The 19793-nt window shown below is 50.1% G+C and overlaps 1 protein-coding gene and 1 long non-coding RNA gene across 2 annotated transcripts in view; one reads left to right on the forward strand and one right to left on the reverse strand.

Annotated features, from left to right (window-relative positions):
* Window positions 1–19793, forward strand: part of LOC139766694 (Kruppel-like factor 3) — a 69525-nt gene that overhangs the window by 44006 nt on the left and 5726 nt on the right. The window lies entirely within an intron of this gene.
* LOC139766695 (uncharacterized) overlaps window positions 16428–19793 on the reverse strand; it is a 33541-nt gene continuing 30175 nt past the window's right edge. The window contains exon 4 of the long non-coding RNA XR_011716941.1: window positions 16428–19698. This is a non-coding gene — a long non-coding RNA (uncharacterized lncRNA). The remainder of the gene's footprint in view (window positions 19699–19793) is intronic.

Here is a 19793-nt window from a genome sequence, read left to right on the forward strand (position 1 = left end):
TATCAGGCGTGCCTACAGACACGTTGCAGGGTCGAACAATGATCTCATCTCATGTGGATACCGTTATTTACTATGTGCTCCATGTGTGGATGTGTTCCAGCCCCGTAGCTCTAACACGCTGTCTACGGTAACGTTTGGCGAGGTGTCTAGGATGATGGATGGTGAGGCTCTGAGGATAGTGGGTGGGGTTTCTAGGGTGGCGTGTGATAGGTTTTGTTGGGTGGGTTTTCAAAGATGATGTTTGCTACGGTTTGTGGGTGTGAAGCAGCCGTGTTGTGCAGCTGAGGTGTGCGCTGTCTTTCCCTCTGTTGTGTCTGTTGTTACCGGGCAAGGCGACGTAGCTGTTGTGTCGTGTGTACACCACCGCTCTGCTCGTTTCCGGTGTCGCAGTCGTCTGCCTCCTCATTACGCAGTTCGTCTCTCAAGAAGTTCTCCATTTTTTTTCTCTCATTCTTTCTCATATGCTGAGTGGCTCCTAAGCACTTCCTGCCGCGCCCTGGCTGTACCACCACATCCACCACTTACCCTGCGGACACCCACTACCACGTCCCCTGTACCCCAACACATGCCTGCCTTACCTCGCTTCGCACACACCAAATCACTGCTTCGTTTAGAGCTGTGAAGCACATGGAGGCAGTTATAACGGTTCCCCATGAACACCGAGGCCTTAGGGCCGCTCAGTCCTCAGTGTCCTTGAGGCGAGGGGTTGTTGAGGGAGGACGCCTCCCGCCGGCAGGGGAGTTAAGAGGGATCCTTTCGTTGCTGTCTCTCCAGATCTGATTTGTGCCGGTCATCCCGGCTAGATTACAGAGCACCTCATGCTCATCCAGTGAGCGGCAGCACAAAAGGATTACAAAAGTCACAGAGGGTCTTAGTCAGACCCCAGTGGGTTGGGATTACATGTTACAACTCGTATTTCAGTACATACGTTACATAGTTTCACATGGATACAAACTTAACATTTCTGGTATCTTGTTATTAACATCAAGGTGTTGTGAGATTTCTTGCAGGGTTTGTTTCGACCTATCCCTAAAAGGCTCTATTTTTTCACATTCTAAGACACAGTGTTCTAGTTTGTGTCCAAATCTTTGACCACAAACTTTACAATTCTTATGATTAACATCTCCACGTTCTCTCCCGTCCCTCACGTCCGGCCGCACGTGTTGTAGGTGTGCTGAACACTGACGGTGTAAACAGAGGTGTTGTAATGTGTCGAGAAAGGAGGAAAGGGCCGGTCATGGTGCCTGATTGTGCATACAACAAGCTATATATCACAGACACATGGCATTTGAGAAGCAAATAGATAAAGCTAAAGCGATAGACCGATGGATAGATGAAGAAAGTAAGAATGAAACGTAAGCGGTAGCAAGAGATGGGCATGACAGACTTGTACATAACGAGAGAGAGAGACGCCCTTTTTAATAAACTTCCACCCCACGAGCCAGACTCATCGTGAGCCAGTCCGGCAATCTTACACCGTACACGAACGTCCACTTCTGTTGTGGTTGGTGTGGAGCAATCACCTGACCTCTGCATATCTATAACCTCACAGTGTGGGGCTCATAGGCGGCGGCAGGATGGGCTGGCCTGCGTGATCTGTCGTCCTTACACAGTTATCAACCCTTTCAGCACGACGGTACGGCCCTCTTGGTATGAAGGCGTGACCTTTGACCTGACCTATATGCCATGTCAGAGGTCACGCCATGGCACTGAAGGGGTTGTTAATGTATTAAAGACAAATCTAATGAAAACTGTTACGTTTTATTGTTCAAATAACTGAATGCTGCGTTGATGTCCTGCTAAACTGAATAGTTGATCGACCGTCTGAACTTCACTAGCAAGCTACCAGAGTCGTGGGCTACAGCGAGGCAAGCAGGTAGGGAGGCAGGCGGGTAGGCAGGAGTGGGCGAGGCGGGCAGGGAGGCTGGCAGGGCCTAGCTTGCTCTGGTGTGAGTGACGTGGCCGAGGTGCATGGCGTCACCCACACATCTCTGGTGGTCCGCCTCGCGGGACTGCCAGCCACGCACGCCAGATTACTCACTGTTTACTTGTTGGAGGAGGTGGCGCAAGGTGCTGCACCATGTGGTGTGGGCTGATGAGGTCAACACAGGTGGCAGATGTTCCACGACTGGCTCACCCCAGTAAAGTGAGGTTACTAAGGCGGAGAGCTTCGGGTTGTAGGTTGCACGTTGTGGCGGAGGGTGACAGGTGTAGAGTACACGAGCAGGACGATGATGATGTTGACAAGTTTTCGTCCGCAAAGGAGAGAGTTAGTGGGGTAGGTGATGGTAGGTCAGTGGGGCACGAGAGAGGTGCAAGGGTCAGTAGGTGGCAACGGAAGACAGACAGACGTGGGGCTCGACAAAATATTGATGTCAGGAACAACACTGTGGGCGTAGGGTTGTGGGCCAGCAGGACGCTTCAGCAGGAGCCGTTAAGTAGGGCGTCATGGGTGTAAGGGGCGCCGCAGGCAGCACACTAGTGAGGTAGTGTAGTGTGGGAGTCGTCCCCATTACCTCCCGCCGGACCAGTGTGAGGCTCAACTGAACTGTGGTTGTGTCCTGTTTGTTCCTTTCCCGCCAGTGTGAAAATGTACGTGGCTCTCCGAGAGAAAAGTTGGTAGATGGTGTAAGACGGATATATAGGAGGAAGGACGAGAAAGTAACCAGGACTGAGGCGGGTGTCAGTCTGCAGCAGAGGGTGAACTAGGCCGCGGTCAGTGGGGAAGCGCCACAGCTTGCACGCCACGGCCCGCACTCTCCAGGGGGTTAGGATGGGGGTGGGGGGTACAGTAGGGGTGAGTGAGGTGTGGACATCACGGATGACTCCAGGAAGACAAGGTGAGGTCTTCACGTAGAGTGGGACGTCCTACACTTGGATGAATGTTTGGAACGGGCCTTCTCTTGGGTTTTGGTCGTGGATGTGGCCAAGGGCGACCTTGGTTTTGGTGAGGAGCATGCCCATGGACGTCCTGGGTCTGGGTGAGGGACGGGGCCAAGGGGATCATGGGTCAAGGTGAGTGACGGGGCTAGGGGCATCATGGGTCGAGGTGAGTGACGAGGCCAAGGGCATCATGGGTCGAGGTGAGTGTCGGGGCTAGGGGCGTCCTGGGCCAGGATGAGTGACGGAACTAGGGGAATCCTAGGCCGGGGCGAGTGACGGGGCCGGGGAAAGATGAGGCCAGGTGGAAAGGTGGGTGTGAAGTATTGGTTTCTCTCGTCCCCTGTAGCCTGACTCTGCAGTTGTCCTTCTCAGACGACCTCCCTATGTTGTCTCTGTGCCACCCTTCTTCCAGCGTCACCGTCTTCCACTTAAGCTCTTCTAATTTACTGCAGTCACTTCTGCTAGCACCATCATCTTCGCCTTTATAGCCGAGCTCAGCAACCAAACGCCCACCACCAGCTGCCAGCCAGCCAGTGAACGCGCCACTTCCCACGAGTTAACCATGAAACGCCATAGTAACGAAAACTTCTACTGTAGCTGTGATTTGTTTACATGCCCCAGGGGTCGTGGGGTCGTCACTGGGGCTCTCGTAACACCAGGTGTGACTGAGGGGCGGCCCGTGCCAACTGCCCCTGGAACAGTGCCAGGCGGGGGGCGTGTCCAGGCGGCGGCACCTACAGGCACCTGCGTCGCTGCTACACTCCACTCCCATAGATCATGCAGGGGAAGGGGGAGGTGGCCCACTGAGTTGATGATTGTGTTGGTGTTACATTAATGCTGGCTCACACCTATGCTCACACCTGCCCTGCCCACATCACTCCTGGCTCACACCTGCCCTGCCCCATCATTGCTGGCTTACACCTGCCCTGCCCACATCACTGCTGGCTCACACCTGCCCAACCCTCATCAGCTCCTTTAACATCTACCTTACCTACAACTGCTCAGGCTTCACCTCTCCTCTTCAATAACCACGCTCGTGTGTTCGCTCACGTCAGTTATACGTACATCTCCACGCCTGCCTGCTGCCTCTACGGCCAGGTGGAGGATGATCGGGCAGCAAGGAGCGAAGCAGATCTGCATCACATCGTATGTAGGTAACGTGTATGTATGGCCTGGGGAGGGAGGTATATAGGAGCACAGGTTTGTAGCTGAAATATACGAGTAGCATACTTGAGTAGAGGTATGAGGCTCGGTGAAGGTATTTAACTGGAAAAGCTTTGACTAGGAAGGTGTATATTGGGTGTTTGCTCCGGGAGGGTGTGTGCATGTACGAGGCCGGTAAGGTGTGTGTGGGGGGGGGGGGTTAGAGTAAGAGGGGTTAGTAACATGTATGGTGTAGCAGGCAGGAGGGTGGAGTTGGAGGAAGGTGTATGCTAGGCAAAGTATGTACACGGCAGGTATTGTGGTGGTGGTGGTGGTGGGTGTAGCGGGCCGGTGTGCCAAGGTGGTCATGTCGGGCGGGTCCCAGGGCCACGTGGTGGGGGCGGCAAGGGAGAGTGAGCCGTGGGTGGTGGGGCGGAGGGGCGGCTTTGCTGGGTCATGGGTGGCGCACCACCTGCCCGCTGGCGGTGCGCGACCCACACTGGGCGGGGCCGCCGAGGACACGTGCTCTTCCTGTGTCCGCCCGCACTGCCTCCAGCTGCTGGCCCCTGACTGTCTTATCTCCCCGCTTATCGCTACCCATTCCTCATCTTCCAGGATTCTCAGGGCATGACCCCCCCTCCCTCACCACCACCACCACCACCATTACCACCACCTCCACTTCCACGACGCCCCATCCCTGTGAGTGGTCACCCTGCGGAGCACAGGAGGCTGGGAAGTGTGCATGACTTCCGACAGCCGCCGCCTCTTGCTTCCGGCGAGGTAGGGACCAGGAGCAGCAGGAGCGGGCGGAGGGAAGAGGGCGGGCCTGGGTGGGCGAGGGTGAGGGTGTGCTGCAGCGCCCAGTGTCACTGACCTTCGCCAACGCCACGCCACCGCCGCCCTCCACCACCCGACGGTCACGACCTGATGCAACCCACTGCAACACCCCGTCTTCACCTCCCTTCCACCGTGAATCACGCCCTCATTCCTCCAATATTGATCTATGGTCAGAGAGGGCAGGACACCGGTAGGCCTCAAGACCCGAGGACATATACGAACAGAAAATGTTTGCTGAAGGAGGAGGTGGAGTTATACTCTGGGGGTGAGGGGTCTGAGTTGGAGAGTGGTCCACGAAACAAGGGTGCTTGTCGCGTGTTGAGGAGGAAGGTGCTGGCTGCGTCGCACGGCTGGTACTTGCATCCACGTGATCGATGTGGAGGTGGGCGTTTAGCTGAGCAGGTGGGAGGGAAGGGGGGGAGGGAGGGGTGCTTTGGGGAGTGGTAGTGCAGGAGGCGAAGGGACACACCAAGGAGCAGAGATGAGCAATAAATTATTGGAATGTGAGGAAGAAGACATCTTAGGGGTAAGGTGGGCGTGGGGCTGAAGATGACACGGCGCATGACCTGCCCGCCGGCGGCCAGGACTGGAACCACACCGCCACAGGCTCACTGGTGGTAAGACCAAGTGGGCTTATCCGTGGCGGGATGATTACAGCTTCACCGAGGACTCGACCACGCCGGGGAACATGCGCTGGAGGGAAAGAGAGCAGAGGTCGCAAGGTCCGGGGGAAGAGAGGAAAGAGGTGTTCGGGTGGGGAGAGGAGTGAGCTCGTCAAAGAGGAGGATGTTGGGTCAGTGGCTTGGGAAGTGGTGGGAGGAAGGGAGGGAGGGGTCGGCAGGGGCGTGTTTGCTGTGTGGGGTGCAGGTGAGGTGGTGGTGGTGGCGCAGCATGTGTCGGGGTCACTGCCGGCTCCTCCTCACTCACGTTTACTTCCAAACCGCAGCGGTGTTTACCGCTCTTACGCCAGCTCATGTTCAGCCTGACCCCTGTGGCACACATCGGGATGCAACGCAGGCCAATTACCTTGCGCCGCCCTCGCCCACATACGCCCACGGGTTCTCTCAGGCAGCCGTTGGATACGGCCCGACCGTTACTGTAGCGCCGGGAACCACCGCCACTGTCACAGAAGTAACTATCCGACTGTGATGCTTTTCCTACCTTCCAACAGCATCATGGGCCACTCTACTCCACCCTACGACTATGATATCCAAAACAAACATAAAGAAAAGTAAAACGCTAGATTTGAAAGACTCAAATGTAGCGGGAACAATGACGTTGTATAACGGGGTCTAGTATTGTTAACTGGAATGTTGGGGATTAATTCGTTAAGCATCAGTAATTCTTGGGATTAATCCAGTGATGTGGTAGGATCAGATGTTATTCTCAACAAGTTGTCTATATAATGATTACCACTGGTTGCCTAGGTAACGCCCTTGCTCCAGCACACGGCAATCGATCTGTACACTGTACGATTTCCCATTACATTTTATTGATCGGGGACGCTCAAATAAACCGACTGATTCCAGTCTCCAGATAGCCCGTGAACGCAACTGTAATTCGAGATTGACATGAATAAGAGTGATCACAAATGAAAAAAAAAATATATATATATATAGATATAAACCGAATTGACACGAAAATGTGTCTTCGATCAAAACACTAACTGGTATTGCCTAATTAGTTTCGTTTTATTTACGGTTGCATTTGTTTAACCGGAGCATTACATAAACCTTGGAGTACAAGTGTACCTTGTTTTACAGGCGTTAACCGTATGGTCAGGTACCGTTTTCTATGACAATACCATACACATCTTATTGGTATGGATATTACGGCTAAAAGTAAAGTTATATGGTATACTAAAACGTTTTTACGTATATTTCGTAGTTTTTTTCAAGACAATAGAAAATCCAACCTCAGTGGTACCTTAAATGGTATTTTACTTTTACCTTAACGGTCGACCGGCTTTATCACCGCGCCATAACCAAGACCGCTGTAAAATTATCCAAGCGTTTTCATATAAACAACAACATCTTTTTTTTATTGCTGTGGGAGATTAGAAAACGAAAAAAAGTGGTTTATACATAAGTGTGTGGTGGTGTTTGGTGGTGGCGGGAAGTAGTCAGGCCGCCACGCTCGGGTTCTCTGGGCGCGGACACACACTTGCCACACATTTGATGTCGGGAACATATGGAGCCTTGCCTCCCCCTGACAGGTGTGAGGTGTGGCAGGTGTTCTTAGCAAGGGCATGTGTTATCTATTTGGATGTGTGGAGGTCAATACCAACAGTTCCTGGAAATATAAGTTCATCGTCGTATACTACCTTTAAGGTGTATAGACCATTTCCACCAGTGTTTATTGAGAGAGAGAGAGAGAGAGAGAGAGAGAGAGAGAGAGAGAGAGAGAGAGAGAGAGAGAGAGAGAGAGAGAGAGAGTTTTAAGTTAACAAAGAACTTATGCTGCAGTACGAAACTACGGTCACCATGACGGTCTACGTCGGCCATTGCGTCCCTGTATCGTTAACGGTACAGCACAACAGCAGTAGCGCCACCGGTAAAACGGAACAGTAATAGCACAAACGGTAGGGCGGAACTGTGGTAGCACTAACGGTTAGCAACAACGGTAAAAGTTAACAGTAGCTGAAACAACGAATTGGAAGCCAACCGTAGCCACCAGCGAAACAACGGTGAAAGTTAACAGGAGCAGCAAAATCGGTAAAAGTCAACCAAAGTAGCAACAGAACCCATACAACATTGTTGTATAACAGCGGCCTCTTACATTCTCCCTTCAAGTTCTCATCACCATATTTTTTCAAGCTGTTTGCTCGGGTTCATATTACTACGTACTGGCCGCCATCATCCACGAATTGTAGCCAACTGAAAACTGAGATTAATTAAAAAAAAAAGATAGTAATATGAAAGGCGTCGTACGGTAGGTAAGCAAAGCCAGTCCAGTCCAGCGGGGTCCGGTTGTGGTCAGGGAGATGGCGCCACGTAGGTATATGCTCTGCCAAGCTACAGACTGTTACTCTTGCTTTTATGCACTCTCATGCACGCACATCACACGCTTTGCTCTCTCTTCCACACGCGGATGCATGCGCGCGCATGAACGCAGTATCTAGGCCCTATTGTTTATGTTAAGGGTGAGTTTAAGTGTGACTGAAGGGTGAATCAGTACGCCCTTCACCATCAGGCGTGGACTACAGGGCTTAGTATCAGAGGAACCCGCCCCAGTAACCAACGTATTTTTCGTTCTCTAAATGTTTTGTTCAGAGTTTATTCTGGACTTGAGGGTAAGCTGGAGGAGTTAGGGTGAGAAGGCGATAGGATGAAGAAATGATGGAGGCCATACAGAGGAGGGAGGGAGGCGAGAGGTGGTGATGAGGGCCGGCGTGTTGTATATGGTGTGGGAGCATGACATTGGGGTAAGCTGCAGTGTATGAAAGCCACATCCACTCCCACCCTTGCCCACCACCCATCGCAGTGTTGTTACCACGTCCCTATAAACGCGCCTTCCCCCACTGCACCAGCGAGGAGGACATTCGGGGCATGGGGGTGTGGAGGGAGAAGGGGGCGGGGCGGTGTTGTGTAATTTCTGGCGACCCCGCGCCCTTATATACTCACACTGGGTGTCCACCTGTCGTTAGCGAGTGTCACTCCACGTGGATGAAGGCGGGGGTTAGGGGCAAGTCTCATTGCTGCTTGGTTCTGTTGGGGTCCACAGTGTACACAGTCTGTTGGTACTGTAAGTGGGGACGTTGGAGCCCCCGTCCATGGGCGGGGACTAGTGGGGCTCCCTGTTCCACGCCTGGACACGTTCGTTCCCTGGCGTTTGCCACGGGACTTAATAATAATAATAATAATAATAATAATAATAATAATAATAATAATAATAATAATAATGGTTTATTGAATCAACTCCTTAGTGCATAGAATGTGTGTGTGTGTGTGTGTGTGTGTGTGTGATTGGTATGCGAAGGCGTCCTCAGCCCCGGGGCTAACCCAAGGGCAGATGGCTGCGGTGTAGCTGGGAGCGTAGGGACAGGGCACACACGATAATTTCTCTCCACTTATCCTATGGTGATAACCCACAGGGAGTGTTTACACCACTGGGTTGGTGCAAGTGTGGTGGTGATGAACGGGTGCAGACTGTGGGCGTGGGGGAGAACAGCGAGGAGGAGTATGCTCTGGGATGAAGGTAGGAAAGGCACGTTGCGGGTAGCAGGGACAGGCTGCAGGCGATAAGCGGAGGGGGGCGGAGCGCGGTGGCTGACACACACCTCCTAGTGCGACGGTAATGAGGGGCCCAGGGTCTGGTCTGGTGGAGGGAGGTACGCAAGACGGTCCTGTGAGGGGCGTGATGTTGGTAGTGGGCAGCTTTTCGGGTGGGCTTTTAGCTGGTGGCGAGTGGCATGAGTGTGGTGCTGTTGTTGGGTGGCGTGGGTGTTGTTTTGGTGCAGGGTGGTGTGTGTGTGGTGCTGGTAGTGGGTGGCGTGAGCTTAGTGCTAGTGGTGGGTAGCTTAAGCGTTGGTGTTGGTGGTGGGTGGCGTGGGTGTGGTGTTGGTAGTTGGCAAAAGCCGGGAACCAGTTATTCCTACATCAAAACGGCTGTCTGGTGTGTGGGAGTCATACCACCTAGTAAACTAGACGTGTTGTAGTGTAGGAATCTTGGCTACCATTGAGTGAAGCGAGCTGGTCGTGCACACTCTGGGGTGGCAGCTGGCACAGGCAGCTCCGTCGCTGTGTTCACTCGGGAGCACACTGCCCCGGGATGTTCAGGTACAGCCATCCCGATAATTAGTCTCTAATATGACATGGTGGAGGAGCTGTGTGTTCTGTACCTCGCTGTACCTTGGCGGTGACGTCACAAGGAACGTGCGAGGCGTGGCAGTGATGATGTCAGGAAGTATGGCGTGTCGAGCCGGGCGTGACGTCAGGGCGCGGGCGGTGTGTCGTCAGCGTGCAGCGAGAGCGCCACGCCCCTGCTTGGCCGTGCGCAGCTGGTGCAGGTGGGTGGAGCCCCGCTGACCGGCCTCCACACTATGCAGGTACTAGCTGCCTCCCGTTACCGTGCTGCTTTAACATATGCAGCCTGGCAACCATACAGTGAAGGAAGCTGGGGGTGGCGTGTGCTCGACCCCCAGCCTCTTGTCACTCGCCTCTGTTCCATGTTATCAGCACTTGGCAGGTATTAACACCGTCTCTGCTGCCACACTATTACCTTGTACGGAGAGAAGCCTTGGTTGGGGATCCGGCGGGAAGTGCCAGAGGGCTGTGGGCAGACTTGGAAGAGACTTGTGTCCCAGGTCCTCACAGTGTACTCTGGCAATTTGGTGGGAGAGTCTCATCAAGAGCTGCCAAGGGGTTCATTAACCTGCCTCGGACCTATTTATTTGGTTTCTCCAGTATACTGACTTTCATTAACTTCATTTTACCTTTTTTTTTCTATATTGTGGTGACCGTGATGTTGATAGCTGCGTCGTGGTGGGTTACAGCAAAACGTGTCTCGCCCATCCTGACCCCTTGGTGTTGGCCGCCTCATACTGCTGCCACTCGCCCGTCCTTCACCAAACTGGTTGACAAGCTCGTCGCCATCCTTTCATTACCAGTCTCCTCGTACTCGTATTTCCTCGCGCCACCCTCGCCTCTTTGCGCGCCACACATGTTGTGGTTAGGAGCACATTTAGTGGGTCGGGTGTGTTGCATAATCCAGGAAGAACGTGCTTGTTGGGATCCCCAGTATCTCTCTCTCTCTCTCTCTCTCTCTCTCTCTCTCTCTCTCTCTCTCTCTCTCTCTCTGTAGCTAGGTGTTAGCCTTACCCCATGGCAGGACTTCGTCTAGGTACTCCAAGGTAAGTACTTTCCCGCTGACCGGTGGTTGCAGTGCTAAGCAGTGGTAGGGTTAAGGTGGGTGGCGTAGGCCTGCATCTCCCTCGTACAGGTGTGGAAATAACAGTGACTGCAGAATCATCACACGTGCGAAAAACAGTGACACTAAAACTGAAGTTGCTCTCACCCGTTCCCTTCGACGCTTTCCCTCCACCCATTACTTATTATTAATCGCCATGTGTCTGGGCGTGGTAGAGGGCGGTGTGCCGTGGCAGTGTAAGGGCGGGAGTAGAGCAGTTTGGGTGTGGGTTAGGCCCAGGGGCGGTCGGGTGGCAGCTGCCCCTGTGTAGTGCGTGTGTTCTGTTGCCGCGACCGTTGATGCAGAGGCCCCAGCCTTCCTTCAGCCGTCTGCAGCCACCTCTGGCGTACCTCTCTTGCTGCTTTCACCAACCTGTGGCCCACCTCACCAGTTATTTGCACTCGTCGCCAAGACACACCTTCTGCGTTTTGACTCATCTCCAGTCGCCGGCATGCACCTCCTTGCCCACCTCTCCCCTCTGCACCGTGCTCTTGTCGTCTGCACCCACCTAACTAACCTCCCCAGCTGACTTGATGCCCCTCCCCTAACTGTCCAGTTCAGCAGCACCGTCTGCGTTGGAATGCCCCTCCGTTTAACTAAAGTTTAAGCAGTGTTAATTTTCAAGGATAAACAGAATTTTTTTTACAAATATTTGAATGCAGTTCTTCATTTATTCCCCTGAATCATTCTGAAACCATTTTTAACACAAGACAACCACGTTATATCTTGGGTTCACCTGGACAGTGTTCAAGGTTGCGTCTCAAGACTCAAGAGGCTTGGCTTCCTTACACCTCCTGTTTGCTGTTAATTATACCTCCCCAAAGAGAATTTTCCACGCTCGATTATGCGAGTCATATTAATGTTTGTACTGAAAGCCTTTGTCGTTCCATAACGTCTGATGTAATGCACTTCAAGGGTGAAGTGCAGTGCACTTATGCAGCTCAAACCTTGTGTTATGTCTAGGGACAAGAACAAGGCAGTGGCTGGGGGGGATGGGCTCTGTGCCGTGTAAAGGCGTGCAAGCCCTCCACTCTGGCTGTGTGGGACACCGTGCCACGTGAGAGGCGTGGAGGAAGGGGAGGTGGTTGTCGGCGTCAGGTTCCACGCGCGGGAGTTTATGCTGGTTGTCATACACCGCTGGAGTCCAAAGCAAGGCGGCTAGGAGGAGGCACTCTGGTAAATCTCACTTTTGGCATGCTGACTTTTTATTCAGCCGTGATTCAAGTAATGGAAGGGAGAAATAAATGCTTCTGTTGTATGTAAAATCTATATGAAGTCGCTTAGTCCTTGTGTTTGCGATCTGGTACATATAACTGGGTAATTTTCTGAGATCAGGATTAATATCGAGGTAGAAACACGTTTCAAAATTAACTTTCCTGTGTGTGCCAGCAGATGTTTGGATGTTGTAGAAAGTTTCGTATCTCACAATTTGTTCCGGTATCTGGACAGGCACAAGAAGCAGCCGCCCCCATTTAAAGCTATGGTCGCCAAGGGTCGGAGGTTTAAACGACGGCCGGTGTGGCGGTAACGGTCGGGCAGATGGTAACAAAGGCGGGCCCACCACCATTGGCGGGATTCTGCCAGCCTCTACTTGCATACTTTCTCGACAATTCTCTTGCTTTGTTGTGGTTTGTAATTTTTCATGACTTACTAGTTTGGTTTAGTAATGACCTGTCGACTGGGGACTTCCTTCCCAAGGAGTCTGGTACAATGTACATACTCTATATGGTCCGTAGTACTGTAAAGGTCCTCACAGCAGTACGGACCGAAGGTACCGTTTTCTATACCTCGGTACATTCTTCATGTATATGTAGACCTCTAGATACTTTAATGGCGATGTATTAACATTTGTTCCATTCCTGAATTACACACATTAGATGTTAAGCGTATTTCAGTCGTTGCGATTAACTGAAACCTGTGGTTCACTTTTATAATGTAAATGGACAATCTTGTCCCGTTACTTGATGCAACTGTTACACGAAAAAGACATACAATGTTAACATCTCTACGTACTGAGACTAGTATTCGCCTTTCTTTTAGCTTCTGCATTCTCAAATAGTTTTCGACAGTCGAGACGCTTAAACTTTACCGAGTGATGGTAGAAATCTTAGGAAAAACTTTTTTGATAGTCTCAACGCAAGCCAAAGTTGCCTCAAATTTGAAGTACAATAGTCTTTTTCGGGAGGATATCGATTTAGCCCAAAATGAACGGATATTTCTTTTGCAAGTGTGTGATTCTCGGCGACAGTAATACCCTTTCTCCTACTAATAAATTACTGGCTCAAAACCGAGATAGAAATCATGAAAATTCTTGAAGAGAATTCATGGAGAGGCTGAGACAAGGGAGGTCGCTTCTCGGTGAAATCAGTAGTTTACGTTCTGTGTATTTCTATGATTGTTACGGGAAAATGTAAGACCATTTCAAGTCAACTAGGAATTTCTAGTCTCTGGCAACGTGAAGTTATCTCAGTACATCACTTCCACTACAATCCAAGTGGGTGAAACTTTCTTCAAATGATGTCTTCGGTAAGGGGAAGTTTGAGTGGTTGAGCCCTGGATCTCTTTTGATCAAGTACAGTGGAATCAGTATTCATAAGGCTTAGTTGTGCACCATCTCCGTGGGAATCAAGACTTTATGAGCGTGTCAAGGCATGTGCTTGAGAGTTGCAGGTCTGGGCCACTCCCACACTGCGGCGCTGCTGTAGCCTCAACCGTCACTTCAGATTACGCGGGGCATCACTCTGGTCCTTTTCTCCTTCCGTCCCATTTAATTCATTCATTTACTTGTACTTTACGCATTTTACTTTGTATTTATAACGTGAACTATTCTAATTGTTCAGTCAATTTTAGGTAAGCGATTTTAATGTCCAGCTGCATTTTTCGTGTTTTATCGTCGTCCTCACGTTTTTCATACCGTCTCTCCCTGATGTCTTCCCCCTCTCCAACCACCCTCTGGTGTCGCTATCGATCTGGTCACCCTCCATCTTACCTGTCCCTCCTCTGGCTCTCATCTCCATCGCTCTTACCCAGGTATTCCCTTAGCCTCTAAACCTCCCCCCCCCCCCCCATCATTCTATAAATGTACCATGTCTGTAATATCCCAGTCTCCCTCCCTTCGGTATCCCACACTGTCGCCTGCCATCAGTCTGCAGTGTCTAGTCTTCATTGTACCTTCTTTTCACATCACCATCGTCTTCCCATCACCCACGACTGTCCCCTGTCACCCATCATCATCATTCCACTTGTATCCCACATCATTCCCCACTTTTCTGCCGTCACCAACCCTGGTTATTGTCATCATGCCCCTCCTGTCTCCCCTCGTATCCCCTAACCTGTTCTCCTCCCTCTTTACACTCCCCTCTCTCAACGTGATGGCAAAATCCAGGAAACAAAAGACATAAATTGCATCTCACCGAATTTCCTTTCCTGACCGACCGTCACTCAGCCAGTAATTTTTCCCTCCTCTCTCCCTTGGTCTTGAAGGAATACAGAAATCTGTTTAGCATATAAAAATAGACACGTGAACCTTGAGGGCACGGCACTCTCCTGGTGTTCGTTGTTCCGGGTGACCTGAACACCGCTTGTTCGGTAACCTGGAGTGACCACTGTAAATCCACTCAAGCTAACAGTTTAATTATGCAAAATATAATTAGGCCTGTAGCCCTCCTTCGATCTGGGGAGGGAAAAGAAGGTGGGGGAGGAGGGCGAGTCTTTTGTTGATGACGTGGGTCACATGTGCTGAATGGGGGAGAGGAGGGAGGGTGCAGTGGAATGAATGGGTTTTCATGTGTGTGTGTTTGTGTGTTCGCGCGCGCGCGTTGGGTCTCGCTATAACTGAAGATGACGAGAAAACTGGAAGAAAAATAACGTAACAAGAGAAAACAAGGAATAAGAATGGGATTAATAAACGTAGTCACAGTGAAAACAAGACAACAGAGATTTCAGGAAGATGAGGAAATCAATAGGGTGCCATAAGGAGAGTGGCAAGGGTGATGGGGCAGGAGCTACAGCCTCGACCCGTGATGATGGTGAAGCCAAGCCAGTTCTTGATTTTGTGCGGCTGTTTTATTTTGACGCACGGGGAACACAGGCGGTGGACGACCACAGCAGAGTAGCTAGGTGATGGTGTTACCACAGTGCGCTGTATGGTAATATGAAACTAGGACACGGGATGATGATAACGATGAAGATGGGGCAAGATGATAATGGTTATCAGTGGTTGAGAGGGGGAGCGGCGGGGTGGGTGGGAGGTGGAATTTGTCCACCTCCGTAACCCCGATTTCAACCACTCATGGTGATGGTGGTGATGGGAGGAGCGGCAAGACGATGACGAAATAACAGGCGTGATTGATGATGATTAAGTTGGCGTGGTAGATGATTGGTGAGACCGGAGGTGGCCCCACGGTAAGATGATGATCTGTAGCGAGAGAGTGGTGAGGCAACCGCTTTTACCTCCGATCAGCAGCTGGTTCAGCCGCTCAGGTTTTAAACTTGTAGCTACTGACACTCTGGTGTCGTGACGTTTGGTGAATCTCTTCCGCACTCACAGTGGGTCAGATGATTCCCAGCGAAGTATGCAAGCAGGTCACGCCGACTCTGGCTCACCCTACTTGTCATAACCCGACGCCAGACTGAGCAGTAAACTGGCTTAAATCCCTAGTGCGTGATCCTAGCTACGGCGAAGTGTTAATATGAAATACTCGGTGGCTGCTGCTGTGAAGATTTGATGGAGCTGAGGAGCGAGGCATGAGTGAAGGTGAGGCGCGCCTGATGGTGCGGGGGGGAGGGGGGTGGGACAGGCAGCGCTGGGGCGTGGCAGATAACAACTCAGGAGGTAGGGAGGATACGACGACCGATAGGATGGGGGCAGTGGCTGAGGCTGTACAAGCCTGGGGAGCTAATGTCAGATATTTTTCGCTTGGATTTATTGTTTGCAGCGATCAGTCCTTGCCATGGAAACTGTATGTAAAGTGTAACGTATAACCTGCACTCGTCCTGTGGTGACCATTTCGGATCCTGGTGAAGGAGGTTCTTCAGTGTATGTTATTACGGCGTCTTGGGGTGAGGTCTCGCACGCGCGCCTCTCTCTCTCTCTCTCTCTCTCTCTCTCTCTCTCTCTCTCTCTCTCTCTCTCTCTCTCTCTCCTATGGTCCCCCAACAAGATCCAGGCTGTGAAAGGGACCTAGTAGCTGACAATGCCAAACGTGTCACCAAAAATCATGAGCGGAGAATACCGATAAGACAAGCTCTAGTTGGCTCGGTTTCAAAACTGCCTTCAGTTTCATGCACGGTGACATGTTCAGCTGGAATAAGTTTCATCAATCTTGGGTCTTCTCACCACCAGAGGAAACATCGAAATGCTGTCAAGTAGATTTCCATGGGAATGGAGGGAGGATCGCACCAGAACGGAGGGGTTGGACTTAGAAGAAAGTGAGAAGGGAAGCCCTCGACAGATGGAGAGGGAACGTGAAGAATCTCTGGTAAATAAGATTTATGGAGACTTAAAACCTTCCAAGTAATGATGGGGCGAGTTAATATATATATATATATATATATATATATATATATATATATATATATATATATATATATATATATATATATATATGAGGATTGCACTAGTTAGTTTTATAGGCTATGCGATGGGCACCCACAAGTGTAAAAGCCTCATTACTGTATGTAGGAAACTGGTAATCATACAGACGCCCTCGAGAGGAGCCTCCCCCGGGGTGGCCGTGGGGTGACGTTTCAAGCGGTATCGGAGGACACAAATCGGCTTGGTGGGTGTGAGGCGTGAGAACCACAAACTCTGTGATCTTGGGCTGCCTCCTCCCAAACCGCCTTGCTCTCTTCGCTCCCTCAACATTAAAACTCCCAAATTTGCCGCAGTGCGCTAAGATGGCGGTGTTATACCTTGATTTACACGTTCAAGGGCATGTATTTTATTCACTTTTGTTTGCATAAATTTAGATACTGACATGATTCATGGCAGTCATTCATCAGGGGTGCCCTCTGTGATGAATAACTGTAGCGTCACAATCCACAACTCTTCTGTAGGCTCCTTGTCTAAGTTAACAATACTGGTTTAACGGTGGGTTTACTCCACGTGAGGTTGGGAGGCGTGCACCGAGAGGGTTGGGGTGGGTGGGGTGTGCCAGCCACTCGCTCGCTCGCCGGTCAGGCTCTCCAGCCCGCTCGGCTGGCTTGCCTAGTGCGCGCGCTCCACAAAATGTGACCCCTTCAAGGTAACCACTGTTAACGTTTTGAGGTATTCTTTTTCATAGGAAAGTTGTTGAGAGATTGCACTTTATTTTTTCTATATTCATAGCAACCAGTAACGGCGACTGCAAGTAATTTGATGTAAAATACTCGATGTGTAAAAATACTAACTAGATGAATGTAACTTAAAAGACTGCATATCCTGTGAATAACGAATATGAATTCCCGTTTGAAGGGGGAGTAAAGTTCCACCACATATCCTGGTTCGAACAGTGCTCCGCTATCCTTTCTAACGCGGAGATCAGGAACAACAAATATTTAAAAAAAATCTTAAAGCTTGTGCGATAACACACTCGTCTCGGTTTACATAAAGATTATTTTACTATTATTTACGATGTAAAACGAACTGTCGAGTCACTTGGCTCGTTGAGGATTGTTTTAACTTGCGTGACGAGAATCAGTTGGCTGTAGTGAGCAGGCGGCAATGCTCTACGCCACCGCAACCCGCCAAAACTTTCTCCGTCACACTCTTGTTACTGGTGGACCCCCGGATGCTGCTAGCACGTAACACGTAACAGAAGCAACAGGAGGATGGGAGAGAAAGAGAATGGCCCACACGCAGCAAACGTGGGAGGTAGACGATGGTTTCGTAAGTATTTGTTTACGCCAAAACATCGAGCCTTGAGCAAAACATCAAGTAAAATATCAGGTAATTTCTAAGAAATATCAAGATTTCAAACGGAGCAGTCTTCTGTAAAACAAAGGATTCTAATATTTGCTTAAAACTCAATATTTACCTTATAGTAAAACTGATGATCGAAGGTGTGTAAAACTTAGTGCACATAAACATTGAGAAAAATAATAATGGCGTCCACGTAACTTTGTACTGGGTGAGGAAGATGCTTGCGGACTGCAACGTACCAACAGAATTTGGCAGCGTCTGTGGTGGCAGGTGTGGTACCCCCATCAGCATGATAGTGACTGGTGGCTCACCTGTAGTGACGTCCCACCTTTGCTACTACGCCCACCAGCATGACAACGACTGGAGGCCTTTCTGTATTACCCCCATCACTACGAATGACAAGCATCATCTGGTCCCTGGATGACTCACTATGGCACATGTCTTAATACTATAGAATTAAATGTTTATTACTTCAGTAGGTGGGGGTGGTGGTTGAAGGGGAAAGGTCTGATGATGCATTTGGTCGTTGTTGCTGCAGTGCTGGAGAGCTTGGTGAGGGACGCAGGCTGCACACGACTATATTATCGATCTCATGTTAATAAAAGGGAGGAAAGATCTCTGGTGTGTGTTTTATTCGACCTCACCAGCCTCTCTCTCTCTCTCTCTCTCTCTCTCTCTCTCTCTCTCTCTCTCTCTCTCTCTCTCTCTCTACTTTTTAGAACTTCCTCAAATCAAACTGGCCTCGTCACAGGAACAACAAAGAAGGGAATGTGATACGCTAAGGTGGTTGATAGGCGAACCTAGTTTGTGTCTGTGTGATAAGTGCGTAAATAATGTGGATGATAGGAATAACGAGGGGCATCTAAAAGTTGGGTGATGTACCACGCCTTAGGGTCAAAACCCCTGAAGATACGTAGGGTAAAATACAAGAGGAGGTGGATAGACACAGGGAGGCTGGGCTGCGGGACTCCACAAGGGATCGATATAAGTTCCGGTGCAGGGGTAAGAGATCTCTCAGGGGACGCGCAGTCACCCACCACCCCTCACCCTCTCCACCTGATGCTGCTGGTACCGATGTTGGAAAAGGATGGAGCAGTTAGAAGAAATCAGTGAACGCAATTTTTAGGTGTTAATACTTTAGGTCAGTGGTGTTAAGGAAGACCCGGCTAAGAAAGGACGTTCTTCAACCATAACTATGAATGGCTTAAACTTACCGTTCTCACCAAAACCCTTAAGATGCCAGGAAAACTTAAAAATTTCATGAATATTTGATTTAGACAAAGTTATGACCAAAGTTAAGTTGCAAGCTAAAGTACCTCACAACTGCGAACACAGAGACGGACGATGGACTTCGCAATTCCCAAGACTGTACGATAAGCAGGCGACATAAGAAAGCGAGCGAGTACACAGTTACAATAGTTATTAACATGCCCAGATGTCTTCGCTATAGGGATCAATATTAGTGCAGATGAACGGAGGCAGCCTACTCAAAACTAAATTTTACATTAGAGCAAGGAACTGATGCTAATACAATTAATCCTAACTGGATTATAGGCAACCCAGTTACAGTAAGGTGTCACTATTAAAAACAAGATGAAATGTATCTAGTTTAACTGTGTTGGCCGTGCAAAAATCAGAAAGATCGACCTACCTAGATGAACTAAAGCGCCAAAGTTCTGATGCAAAATAACTGTAAACAATGAAATAAGCCTAAATTATTCACGTTACTTAAGAGCCAGATTCAACTACACGAAAATTCTAGTTGAAAATATTACTAGAACAATAAAATCAAGAAAGATGTAGGTCAGAGTGTTACATACGAAGGTACATGAAGCTGTTGGAGAGCCTGGGAAGCGGGTGTGACTGGTAGTGGGGTGAAGGTGGTGCTGCTGTCGGGCCCACTCTAACGGCGGAACTGGTCTTGAGTCACCGCTAGTTAGTGTTGTCATTGCCAACGATGCCATGACGGTTGTAATGAAGGAAGGGTGTCGGCGACCATGGTGACCCCAGAGGCAGGAATAAGTTTGCTGTAACAAGGATAATTACGTTATTCAATGACCATGGTTAGCATGAAAACGTTATCGGTACATAACTTGGTTATTATAACATTAGGGTCTCCCAT

The sequence above is a fragment of the Panulirus ornatus genome, chromosome 58 (genome assembly GCF_036320965.1).
Source record: "Panulirus ornatus isolate Po-2019 chromosome 58, ASM3632096v1, whole genome shotgun sequence".
Classification (NCBI taxonomy): Eukaryota; Metazoa; Arthropoda; class Malacostraca; order Decapoda; family Palinuridae; genus Panulirus; species Panulirus ornatus.